Source organism: Phalacrocorax carbo, chromosome 3 (assembly GCF_963921805.1).
Source record: "Phalacrocorax carbo chromosome 3, bPhaCar2.1, whole genome shotgun sequence".
In the NCBI taxonomy this organism is placed as follows: Eukaryota; Metazoa; Chordata; class Aves; order Suliformes; family Phalacrocoracidae; genus Phalacrocorax; species Phalacrocorax carbo.
Window position 1 is genome coordinate 62,094,400 of NC_087515.1, and position 12,056 is coordinate 62,106,455.

Below are 12,056 nucleotides of genomic sequence, written 5' to 3' on the forward strand. Positions count from 1 at the left end.
CTCAGCGCAACCATCTCTATCAACACAGCATTTTTTCCAGTTGTGTTCAAATTGATGGGAATTCTCTGGATCCCTTTAGGAGGCTGTCCCACAAGCAAGCAATGCCTCAGCAAGGAATAATTTTCTACTATATTATCTTTCCTGATATCTAAATGTGCTCCTTCCCTGCATTGCTCTCAATACCCTCCACCCCGTTGTCTGAAATAACTGCTCACTCATCACTGTAGTGGGTTTAGCCATGCTGTACGAATCTAGAGATAAGAAACAATATTCTATAGATAACAGCACAGACTTTTGCACAAAGTTCTTTCTTGTCTCAGAGTTCAGTCTGCACCCTTATTTAAAAAAAAGGAACGTTACAAAAAACTCCTCTTTACAGGAACAGAATTAAAATGCAGCATGCAATATCATTAGTGCATGCTAAGGACTTTTGAAATAGTGGAGTTGTCTCAAGTAAGATCATGGCCACCGTTCTCCCCAGTTGCCAATGTGTAGTATATGAAATGATCTTTTTTTCTATGCTTCAAGCAGCAATTAAGTATTGTGTTTCAAATGCCACCACACAGCAATGGTGAGTAAATAATGGCTTCAATAAGGAGTGAGAAAAAGTTTTGTTTGCCCTTGCAGGTATTAAATTTCAGCAGGAAATCTAACTCAAACAAAACCCTAAACAAAAGTTATTGGAATTCCTGACTGACAACCCAATTTTCACGTTAGACAAGGCAGATAATCAAAATTATCTCTCCTGGCTCTAAAATCTCTAACCACTGATTTCTACTATAGCTGTAAAATTCTGAGATTGAGTTTTTTAACTTCAGGTATAACACATTTTTAACACATGGGAAAAACAACTGCAGCGACTACATGTGCTAAACAATTTATTTCTGTAATGAATATCCTTTAAAAAAAACCCAACAGTAAAACTCACACTGGCAGGATTGAAATATGAATTTAGGTTATTTTCTTGTTCTTCTGGTAACCTGGTTATTCCTCCCTTGAGAAGAAATGCAATGCTTTGTATCGAGTATCCAGGTGGATTCAAACTCACATCCTGTAAGCAATCTCAGAACATTAGGAAAAAGGTAATTGAATCATTTTTAGACCCAGTGATTAATTCTGTGGAAACCATTTACAGGAAACTCAGCTGCAGTGAAACTTTGCTTGTAGAGAAGAAAATGAAAGCTGCGAGCTGTTTCAATGGAAGCTGTAAGCGAGCCCCTTCCCACAGGACTCAAGCTTGCAATCCTGCCCCAACGTCAAAGCCCTTCAGAGTTAAGACGGCAGGACCAGGCCTGTAACCGAGAGGTTTCATGGAGAAAATTCCATGACTTCACTCCAACAGGCTCCCATTGTAATTCTTAATTGGTTACTTTACTCTCTCGGCCAACCCTTGTTAATGTGAAACGATAACCTTGAACTGTGTTCATGGTTTAAGTATTATCCAAAGACCTGCAGACAGCGTACAGGGACAAAGTCAGAAATTCTTTTGCACTTGTGTGAGGTCAGAATCGGGCTGATTCTGTCAGCCTGATCACAGTAATCCAGCTGTTTATGGGCCTTATCAAACTTTAGATTAAGAGTTTGTGCATGAGTCTGGAAATAGAGCTCACCAGCCTGATTCTCCTACTTTTAGCCATGGTGCTATTCCCTGATTTGCTCTGCTCAGCAATTCCTTTTGCATCTTCTTTTTCAATACTTGTTTACCCAGTGCCTGCTCTGTTTCTTTCCACAGCCTGTCAACAATGCCCTCCAGGCCGCCCCATGGTTCAGCGCCTCTTCGAGCCCTCACTCCTCACCCCAGCTGGGAGCTGGGGAGGCAGCTGCACCAAGGGTCCTGGTTCAGCCCCCAGGTGAGGAGGACGGGAGAGTTGAGTGATCCCTGTTGTTCACAGTAAGGAAGTAAGGTGTGGCTCATCCTGAATTTGCCTGAAACACACATTCATCAAAGGACAGCCGGCAACCAGGAAAAAGGTTTATCCGGTGAGGGTTACTTGGAATTGCCCATCAAGGCTCTACAACAAAGGCTGGGCCTTATGGGATTGAGTGTCTTGTTCTGTATAATATAGTTAATAAAACCAGTGCCCATAAATGGTGTGAGCTGGCTCCAGGAGTTCTGGGCTGGGAACAGACTGCCGTGGTACACACAAGGACCTTCATCAGAGCGCGTGTACAGGGCAGTGCATGCAGGATGGAAAGGGCCTGCTACAGCAGCCAGTAAACATTATATTCTCCTAACAGCAGAAGAAGTTGGTTTTGCTATTCTTTGTCTTTTCTTCATTAATTATTAATATTCAGTTAATAGAAAAATGAGCAGTGTGTACCCCCAGGTCTATCCATAAAGGAAGTAATTTATTGCCTGCTTCACAACAGTGCTGTGTAAACACTTGAGTTGTATTAAGTACTGCATTTTTATGGAAGTAGTGGCACATGCAGGTGAACAAACACAACACTTCGGAGGAAACCAAGCACTTTTGGTCTAGCCCCAGCCCACATTGCTACCAGCCCACGACAGTGTAAAAATAAATCAAAAATTGAGGAACTGCAAACGATCCCAACACACTCTTTAAAACCCAAGGTTTCTGTTATTTCCACAGGATTTCTGCTCTGTGCAGCTTGAATACAGCATTAGAGAGGCCCCAGCCTTACTCAAAACCTCTAATGGATTTCAGTCAGCCAGGATGAGGCCCAAGATGGGCACCTGAAACAAAAAGGGTGAGAAAGGAAGTCCAAGGGACCATGATTACTTCCCAGCAACAGAGTGATTTCTTATAAATGCCTTAAAATACCCTTCAAAAATTAGAAGTATTCATAAATATATCTTTGGCAACCCTTGTATTCTCCTGTTACATCTGCCTCTGTATAAGAGGCAGTTTTTCCTCTATTCTTGCTCCCTAAATTACAGAGCAGGTTTCAAATGTCATTATTCAATTTTTTCTTTCTCCACAGATGTAACACTCTTTCTCCCAGTGCAGTTTCACTTCTGAACAGCAAACGGAACTTACCCAGATGGAGACTGGGATCTGCAAGACCCTCCTCAGATTCGAGTGTTTCCATGCCTTAAAGCGTGTATCTGAACTGCTCAATGGGACCCTGTGGCAAGGCGTGTACCTCATGCCTTGAAGGCTACCAACTTCAGTTCAGCCTTGAAACCAGCATCCTCCAGAATCTGGGGAAATTACAATAGTTGTTCAACCCTGTAGTATACTTAGGAGTCTTGCTGAGCTGGAACCTGAATAAAGCATGGGTCCAGCAGGCACTCCTGTACACGCTCAGGGCTAAGAGCTAACTAATCTAATATGGGGAGAGCTGACAAACTGCTTCTGGTGACTGTGATCTTTAGTAAAACTAATTTTCATCCTTAACATTTTTAGAATCATTTCAGTAGGTGTCTATACATCATAGTCACTGTGGCATACATACTGGCCTGTTTTCTTGCAGACATAGGAGCTTTGAGTTTTTACTCTCTACCCTCCCACATTCCGGTGCAATTCCTGTCCTTAATGAGCATGCACACGAAATGACCTCTGTGTTCCCTCTGCAAAATTGGGCACTGTTTCCCTGAACTCTGGAGCTCCCATTTTCATGCAATTATTTTCCTGTGTAGCAACATTTGCAGCAAGTCTCGCTTTGCAAACAGACTTTCAGCCTCTCATTAGGTTGACAAGAATTTGGTCGGCCTGGTAAGAAATCTTTTGCATGTGGCAAATTTGTTTTATTTAAGCACCCCTTTATAGCAGCCTTTTAAGAGAGCCTTCTGAATGCAAAGGCAGACACTACTGCTCGGTCTACCCTTCCCTGTGCATTACAAATTGGTTATTAACAAGGAAGGTAGAATCTGATTTTACGCAATCAATCATGAAAATGTGTTAACAACTGTAACCTAAAATGAGCACCCTTCATTCCCAAACTTCCCTCAGTTACAAGCTGTTCCTGAATGGTTACAGTTCATCCTTTGTCATTCTGGTGTCTCAGAAAGCTCTGCGCAGTGCACTATCGTGGTGATCAAGGCACTGGGCAAGGCAGAAACTGGATCAATGTAACTCTTGAACACTACTCACAGATACTTTTTCCCCAACAGTAGATGAGATTCAGTGAGTGCAAAACTTCACTGACATTCTTTGATGATGCCTTTGATTTGTGGTGGTGGCAAAGCTGCTTGTCCCAGTAACCTACAGTTATGACATTTAAGTGATAAAAAACGCACAAATGAACACCTCCACTAACAATGCCATTTCACTATCTTAATGTTGGGGAATTACTTGCATTTTACTTCTGGCACAGGTTCTGATTTAATTCCCAGTTAAGTCAATGAAAGCCTGGAGAATCTCTTGGTTTGCTTCACTGATAGGGGACAAGCCCAGCAGCCCATATTTATTCTCCAGATATTAAAAGAAGTGCTCTGCTTATCAGGCATATTGTTAGCTTGAAGGCAATAAAATCTTTGCATCTAAATATAAGCTTTTGTGAGATCTTAGTTGGCAGATGGATTTATAAATTGATAATACAATCTTGAATATCTTCTTAAACTTTGGTTAATTGAAGCATTTGGAAAGTGTGGATCTTTCCAAACTCACTCATTGAGGAACAGTACTTAAATTATGTTGTCTACTCAGAAACCTTACTGTCAGTGAACTCTGACTTTCCAATCATTGTAAACTGTCTTTAAATTAAGACTATTGCAAAACTGGAATCTAGTTTTATTTTTGTTTGGATAAAGCAACTCAAGCCACGCAGACAGAACTAACCAGGTATGGGGCAGATCTATAGGATAGCTGCAAACTTTACTTTCTGCTGCCTCCTGAACTTTCTTCCCCAGTAAAGACAATTTAGCAGCGGGCTTTTAAAAAAATATTCCATGGATCCTTCTGCACTGAGGGTATGTCCTCGACTATACTGAAATTCTTGAAGACTCTCATAGGTTTCAGTGGACTTGTAATTGAGCTCTGAATGTCAGAGGTGAGAGATTCCCCAATTTCATTTCCTACATATGATGTACAGTGATGGAAGTGTTCAGCTCTGTGAAATGTTATATAAAACTTTATAGTACACTGTTGTATATGGCTTGATAGTGGTACAGATGTGACAGCCTGGAAAACCCTGTACTATAGAATACGGTAATTCCCGAGTCAATCGCCTTCTGGAAGAAGATTTTCTGTTAAGGAATTGATGGGCAGCAGATGCTGGGAGGAACGCATTTCTCCGTCTTTCTTTCAATACTGCTTCATATGTAGAGTAAATACACATAAAGCATGATATACCTCTAAATATATGTATAAAAGGCGTATAGCCAGGATTGCTCTTTAGAAATGACAAAGCACTATCAGGCGACCAGTAGCATAATCTTTAGTTTAAACATAAATAGGTTCTGAAATCCTACAACAGAAACAGCTTCTGCAGTTTATGTATTGCACTCCACTCGCCAAAAACATGGTCTAAATCAGGAAATGGTGTGAACTAAACTAGTCAAAGTCCAACTAATTAATATTTTACTATAGCTGTTAACAGACAAGGCTGTAAAAAGCCCTTCTTCCCCATCTGTGTGCTTAGCATGTAATAGGCCTATCACCTAGCAGAAACTGTCCAGGAGTCTTTTGGCTCAGGCTCCAGATTAACACAGATCTTGCCTGCGCAGACGAATTCCTGTGGGAGATGAAGGGCTTACACAAATGAGCATTTCAGGTCTGCACCAATATGTTGTTGCGTTTCCAACCCGTCTGACTGCCAGAGGATGCCCTGGCTGTAGAAAACTGGGGGTTTCCCATGACACCTGTCTCCACATGGCTTGACTTCTGCATCCTCCTGAGAACTACATCCAAGAACTCCAGGGATGATGATTCCTGCAAGACTTAAGGTAGGCAATTAGCACTGCTTGTTCAGTCTCATGCTACATTTGCCAAGCTAATACTTGCAGTTGCACCTTTCTCAACGCACTTAGTTGAACAGAGTTTGGTGAACGGGAGAAACCGCACACCCATGTAAGAATATTCGGCAGTTGGATCTTAACACTACTTACTGTTGAGCTCTTTGACCCCATGAAATGGCAATCTGGTCTTTCATCTTTACCAGTAGAGTTTTCTGACCTCCACGTCACATGCGTACCAATGTACCAGCAGACCTACTGGAGATACGAGGGACTGCAGCTGCTAAAAGCACACGCGCCAGCCATAAATGGAGCATGAAAGTCACATGTGGCTTTCACGGCCCAGGTGTTCTGGAGGCTATTTTTGAGTAGCACTGAATCCCAGTAACGTATTTAGCCCATTAGTTAAATGTTCACAAAGCACGTGTGCTACATGCAAAAAATAAATCTGCAGTGACCCGATCTATCGGACTCAGTGCCACCCCGTCACACAGGAGTGGGAATGTGAGGATGCTCCTATCTAGAGGCCAAAATCAGCAAAGCTGTAATTAAGGTTTTTTGTACATCCAGATGGACACATCCTAGCCACTTCCTCCGAGTTCATTTCACAGGTGTCAGGGGTACGCAAAGGTACCATGCACACTTTCACAACCCAACCAACGCCTCAGCCAGCTGTGGCTGCCACAGCTGGTCCCTCTCTCACACGCACCCACACCCACACACCCCCCGTCTCTCTCCTAAGGTTCCCAGCTGAGAGCCGCGACGGACAAGAGACGGCAGCAGCACGGGATGTTCTCCCCACCCGCATGGAAGGATAAGGATGAAACCCCGGAAACATGGCTCTAACCCGCCCTGCCCGCAGACCCCTGGCAATCCCACGCTCGGACACCGCTGCTCTCTACAGCTTGCCCCGGGAGTCCCGGCGACAGCAGGAACCGGAGCCACCCTCCGACCGTGTCCGCGGGAGCCTCCTCTCATCCCCCGCCGCCATTTTGAGGAGGGAGCTGAACGGCCCAGAGGTGGCAGCGGGCCTCGGAACGGGGACGACCCGTGCCTCCCGCACCTCCCGCTGGGGAAGAACCCACAGCCTTCCTCCCCAGCGCGGTGAGGCTGCGACGGCGACGACGCCGGCACCACCGCCACCCCCGGGATCCGCTCCAGCGCTCCAACCCCAGCGCCCCGCGCATGCGCAGAGTCGCAGCCCAGCCACCACCCGCCCGTGCCACCCAGGGGAAAGGAGGGGGCGGGACACACGGTGAGACTTTGCCCTGGGAGAGCCCGTGTCGTCACGCGGGCGACGGCCAATGAGCGCGCGCGATTAAAATAGCGCGCTATAAATGGCAGCCGGCGGGCCCAGGTGGGGGGATGGGGTGTGTCCGTGTTCTCGGTCACGGTCGTCGTCCCCGCGCCCGCCGGGGTGCCGGCACACGCCCCGCGCCACGAGGGGAGCCGCCGGGGGGGGGGGGAGCGCGCGCGCCTCCTCTTCCCCCGCCTTCGGGAGCGGCCCCGGGACAGGGCGCGATGCCCTCGGGCCTTGGTGCCCGGCCGCGTCGCTCCGCGTCCCCTCGCGGCCTCGGTGGCTCTCCCTGCCGGTGTCAGCTCATCCCTTCCTTTAAAACGTGCTCTCCTGCTCCCTCTGAAGGAACCGAGGGCAGCCGGTGCCTTGCCGCCGTGGAAAAAAACCCCCACTGTTCTCAGCAGCAGCTCCTTGTGCGAGCTCTTAAAACAGCATCTGTTGTAGGTGCGAGACTGGCCCTTACCGGTGGAGGAAGCACAGTGGTGAAGCTTGTGCTGGCCTGTGTTCCTCCAGCTGACCTCCGTGAGCCTCAGCTGTGCTGCAACAGGATGGTTTTGGAGGTGTTGCAGGGCCAGGCCTCCCCGGGTGAGACCCTGCTGGAAAGAGGCGGCCCTGCCCTGCCTGGGGCTCACTGCTCGGGCCTCCTAATCCTGTACACGGCCGCGCGCAATGAGTACGTAAGCTGAGTGTCCACCACTGAAGAAACATAAAGTGAGGTTTTCTGTTCATCCCCTTTCCGTTTGGGAAAGATGGGGATGCACCACATGGAAGTGAGTAGGAGGGCCGTATTAAAACATAACTGATAATGAAAGCAAACGGTCTTCTATTTGAAGATTTTTGCTTTAATATATGATCAGGAAAATTAAGAATATGTGGTGTTCCTGACTATACTCAAGATTGGAAGTGCAGTGGATCACTACAAAGGTCCACCCCTACTTGCTTAAACTATGCTGGTTTTATGGAAATGCCCATAGTACACCTGTTCTTGGCCTGCACTGTGCAATTATCTGTGTTCTCACCTTACCAATTGCACATACTGCATTGCTACTCTCAGATAAGGCATCTGCTATAGCATCACCAGCTGTCCAGTTGTGGTTTTTTTGTTGTTGTTGGGTGGATTGGGTTTGCTGGGTTTTGGGTTGTTTTTTTTTTGGTAACACCTTAGTGAGATAATACAGAAATCCATTTGCTATTTGGGAAGGTATCTTATGTAACTATAATTATAATTGGGAAGTTATCTTATATAATTATATATATTTTTTAATACAGCTAAATTCTCTAAATAGTAGGTTTGTTCTGATTTTTATACAGTTGTCACTGGTCTCAAGGAGAAGTATTTACTGAAATGCTTAACATAACAGCTGGGCGAAGAGGGATCATCAAATGAAATTATGAGGTAGCAGGTTGAAAAGAAGGTAACCCTTCACGCTGAACACAATTAAATCTTGGAACTCATTGCTACAGGATGTCAGGCATGTCAGAAGTTCAAAAAGCAATTAAGCATGATCATGGAAAAAAAAATCCGTGCCGGGGTGTTCAACACAAACACCTCTGATTCAGGATCTCTTTAAGGTGCAAATCCACATCCTGCGGAAGCATTTTTGGGGAGCAGCCTCCCCTGTCCTCACTCTGTCATTAGACCATTCCTGTTGGCAGCTCTAGGAGATAAAGGCCTGGACTGGGCTAGAAATGCTGCTGTTCTGACCCAGCATGGTCATCCCACTGTTTAAGTGTATTTTCGTTCAACATGATTTATTCCATAATCTGTAATCAATTGTAAACAGAAATTCTTGCAATGAACTTTTGTGATACGTAAACGCTGTTTCCTTATGCTCCATACGTCTCTCTTCTTCCTTGCGTGTTGCTTTGGCTGGGGGATGGAAGGTTGCTTTCAAGTGTGTTTGTATAATGCTGCGTTATCAAGCTGAGCACTGGTCCGTGCCTGTATTTCCTAGACAGTTATTGAATATAAATAAATATTAATGATCTGTATTTCTGAAGATGACCACAAGCCAAAAAGTTTGCTGCTGGTATAAACATCCTAAGTAAGGAACCATGGAACTCCCGGTCCTCATTTGCTGGCAGTATTAGCCAGACGGCCGTTCGAGAAAGCGATTAAAATACCAGCAATACCTGCCTAAGGAGTTACAAATTCCACGCTCTGCATCTGCAAGGCCTTGTATTTATTATCTAGGAGCACTGGACCCAACCTTGCAAACCTGCTGATGCTGAAGGGTGAGATCAGAGCTGAGACATCAGTGCAGCAGAACAGGCGCAGGGGGACTGTGTGGTGCCAGCCCCATGTCTGCCCTGACCTGGCCTCTGCGCCCTTCCCGGTGAAGCCTGGTGCTGGCGGCGGGTCCACGGCGGGTCCTCACTTGCCAGTGGTGTTCTCCGGCTCCACATCTGCCCATGGCCATGCCTTAGGCCGAGAAGACAGGGTGTCTCCGAGGGGGCGTGGAGGGCCTTGTGAGGGACTGAGCAGGCACCTGCTGAGGATGGTGTGCTGACAGCAGGCTCGGAAATTGGAAACGGGGTCAGCTGGGCTTGGTCCTTGGATTTTTCCTTGTAGCAGGGAGATACAGTTGCCATGTGTGACACAGGTAGCTCCTGTTCCAGCCTTGCTGCCAGAGGCAGATGGGTTGGTGCAGACATTTTCCACTGAATTCAGTTGTCCACATTCATGTTTCTTTTCCAAAGACAAGGCTAATTTTAGTGCTCAGGAATGGAAGTGCCCTGAGATCGTATGGGGAACAGGTATGTGATCATCCGATTGTACTGAACAAAACTCAGCACAGATCTGAAAAAGCCCCAATTCCTTTTCTGCCAAGGCTGGAGAACACTATAGTCTCTCATGCTTGCTTTAAATATGATGGAAATCCAATGTGTCAGTCCTAGTACTCGGGGGAAAAACCCAGGGGAAGGCCCACTCCCTAAGGAGAATTGACGAGAGGAGGGGCATGTGATTCTACTGAGGAGTATCCTTGCTGTATACATAGGAGATCTTATACCAGCTCTTGGCTCAGAGGCACAACCTCCCACATATATGAAGATCCAGCTGAGGATGGATGTGGGTAACCCAGCAAAAGCTGAATGATAAACATGATGTTCTTCCTATTTGTCTCACCTGTGTCCCTGCTGCTCTGCTGATTTTGCAGGGGATCGGAGAGAGGCTGCACACGTACAGAATGAGTGAGCACATGCTTACAGAGGTTGACAATGGAAGCCAGTCCTGTTGCAAAGTCACATTTCTTTTATGTCACCTGTGTTGCCAATAACCACGCAAACCACGGCTTTAGCAGCCCCTCAGAGGTAACAGTTTCATAAGGATGAGCAGTTCTTCAACAGCTGCTTAAACATGCAGCTGCACCTTGGACTCAGATGCTTTGTATAACGATTTTCTCCAGGAGTGAGTCAGTGTAAATAAAGACAATAAAACTGAATTTATTCTTTAGTTGGAGGGCACAGGCCTGGAGGGGCTGGGGTAGGTCACTTAGCTCAGTCCCACAGGACCGGGACTTCAGTCCAGAAAGGGCTGCAGAATGTTTATTCTACCTGCCCCACATTCAACATAAGTTTGCACCACATTGACTCAGCACACCCATAGCCCTTTCTGTACTTCCCAATAACTTTTAACAAACCTCAGACTGTTGGTAGTTGTCGAGAAGTCACAAGTCTGGGCTCCCATAGCAACCAAGGAGAGGTCGGGTGTGCTAGCACTGTGTCCCTGTGGTTGAGGGGTTTTCCAATCTCAAGTCCAATGCTGCTGAGGCACTGCATGATTTTTCTTTCAGAGACTCTGGCCACCAGTCCCCAAGTGCCTCGCTCTTAAAAGTTGTTTGAGGTGTAGTTTCTTCTCAATTTCATATGGTGAAACAAATGTTTCCTCTGAACCATTCTCATGAATGTACTTTGGCACAGCCTGCGCTTCTGTTAAGTGCTAATTGCATATTCTAGTTGTGTCTGTGCATAGGTGCTTACACACAATAAAAGCCCCACACCTTCTTCCCTGGAAACTCATGCAAAGTCCATAGAGGAACAGGGAAAAGCTCTCCTCACTCCTGTGAGTTGCAGTTCCTGAACCAGGCCTGACTTTGGTACCCTCTTCATTTTCCTTCGGCTCATCCCTGCCATTCCTGCAGGTGCTGCTGCAGTCCTCTACTGCCCGCCTGCGTGGCCAGGCAGCTCCAGCAGCCCAGGCGTGGGGTGTCGGCGTGTTCCCATGGAGTAGTTAATCAGGCCGACTTTTGTGGGAACCCAGGTCATCAATGGCTGGGGATAGACAGATCTTGCAGCTCAAAGGTGTTTGGAGGGCAGCAACGTTTTCTTGGAGCAGGGCAGTACCTGAGAGCCTTTGGAAAACTTCTGTAAATTGTCTAGAGGGACGGAGGTGGTAATCTGCCACGCAGGGATAAGGAGGAAACATGGAAAGAAAATAAAAATTGTAAATTTATGTTTTTATTTATTTCCCAAGAGAAGGACTTGTCTTTATTGACTAGTATCTCTTCAGACAGTTCTTATTTACAGTCAAATATAACTTTTTCCTTGAATCTGTCTTTTTCACGTAACAGAACTAGACAGTTCCTAACATTTAGGCAGTTATACATGAAAACACATTAATTTACATTTGTAATTTTTACATTTTAATGAATTACATTTTTGCTCTTAATTTGGTGTGTGAAGCTAATGTTGGAGGGAAACTGCAATTCAGTTAAAATTCAGAAAACCACTATTTTTAAATTGTTTGTTGGAAAAAGTATTGGAAATTATTACCTGGGCATACTTACCAAAACATACACTGGATCGATGTTTATTAAACAGAGGTAATACTAGCTGGATTTGTGTATTCCAGTGTTAGTGAACCGATTGTTTGCAATGACTGTGTTCTTAAGATTTTTT

The 12,056-nt window shown here is 45.8% G+C and overlaps 1 long non-coding RNA gene across 1 annotated transcript; it reads left to right on the forward strand.

The window, feature by feature from the left end:
- The first annotated feature begins 7,770 nt into the window (after nt 1-7,770).
- On the forward strand, nt 7,771-9,149 carry LOC135312583 (uncharacterized). Its single transcript, XR_010372190.1, has 2 exons — nt 7,771-7,927; nt 8,469-9,149. It is a non-coding gene; the product is annotated as an uncharacterized LOC135312583 (long non-coding RNA).
- The last annotated feature ends 2,907 nt before the right edge of the window (nt 9,150-12,056 follow it).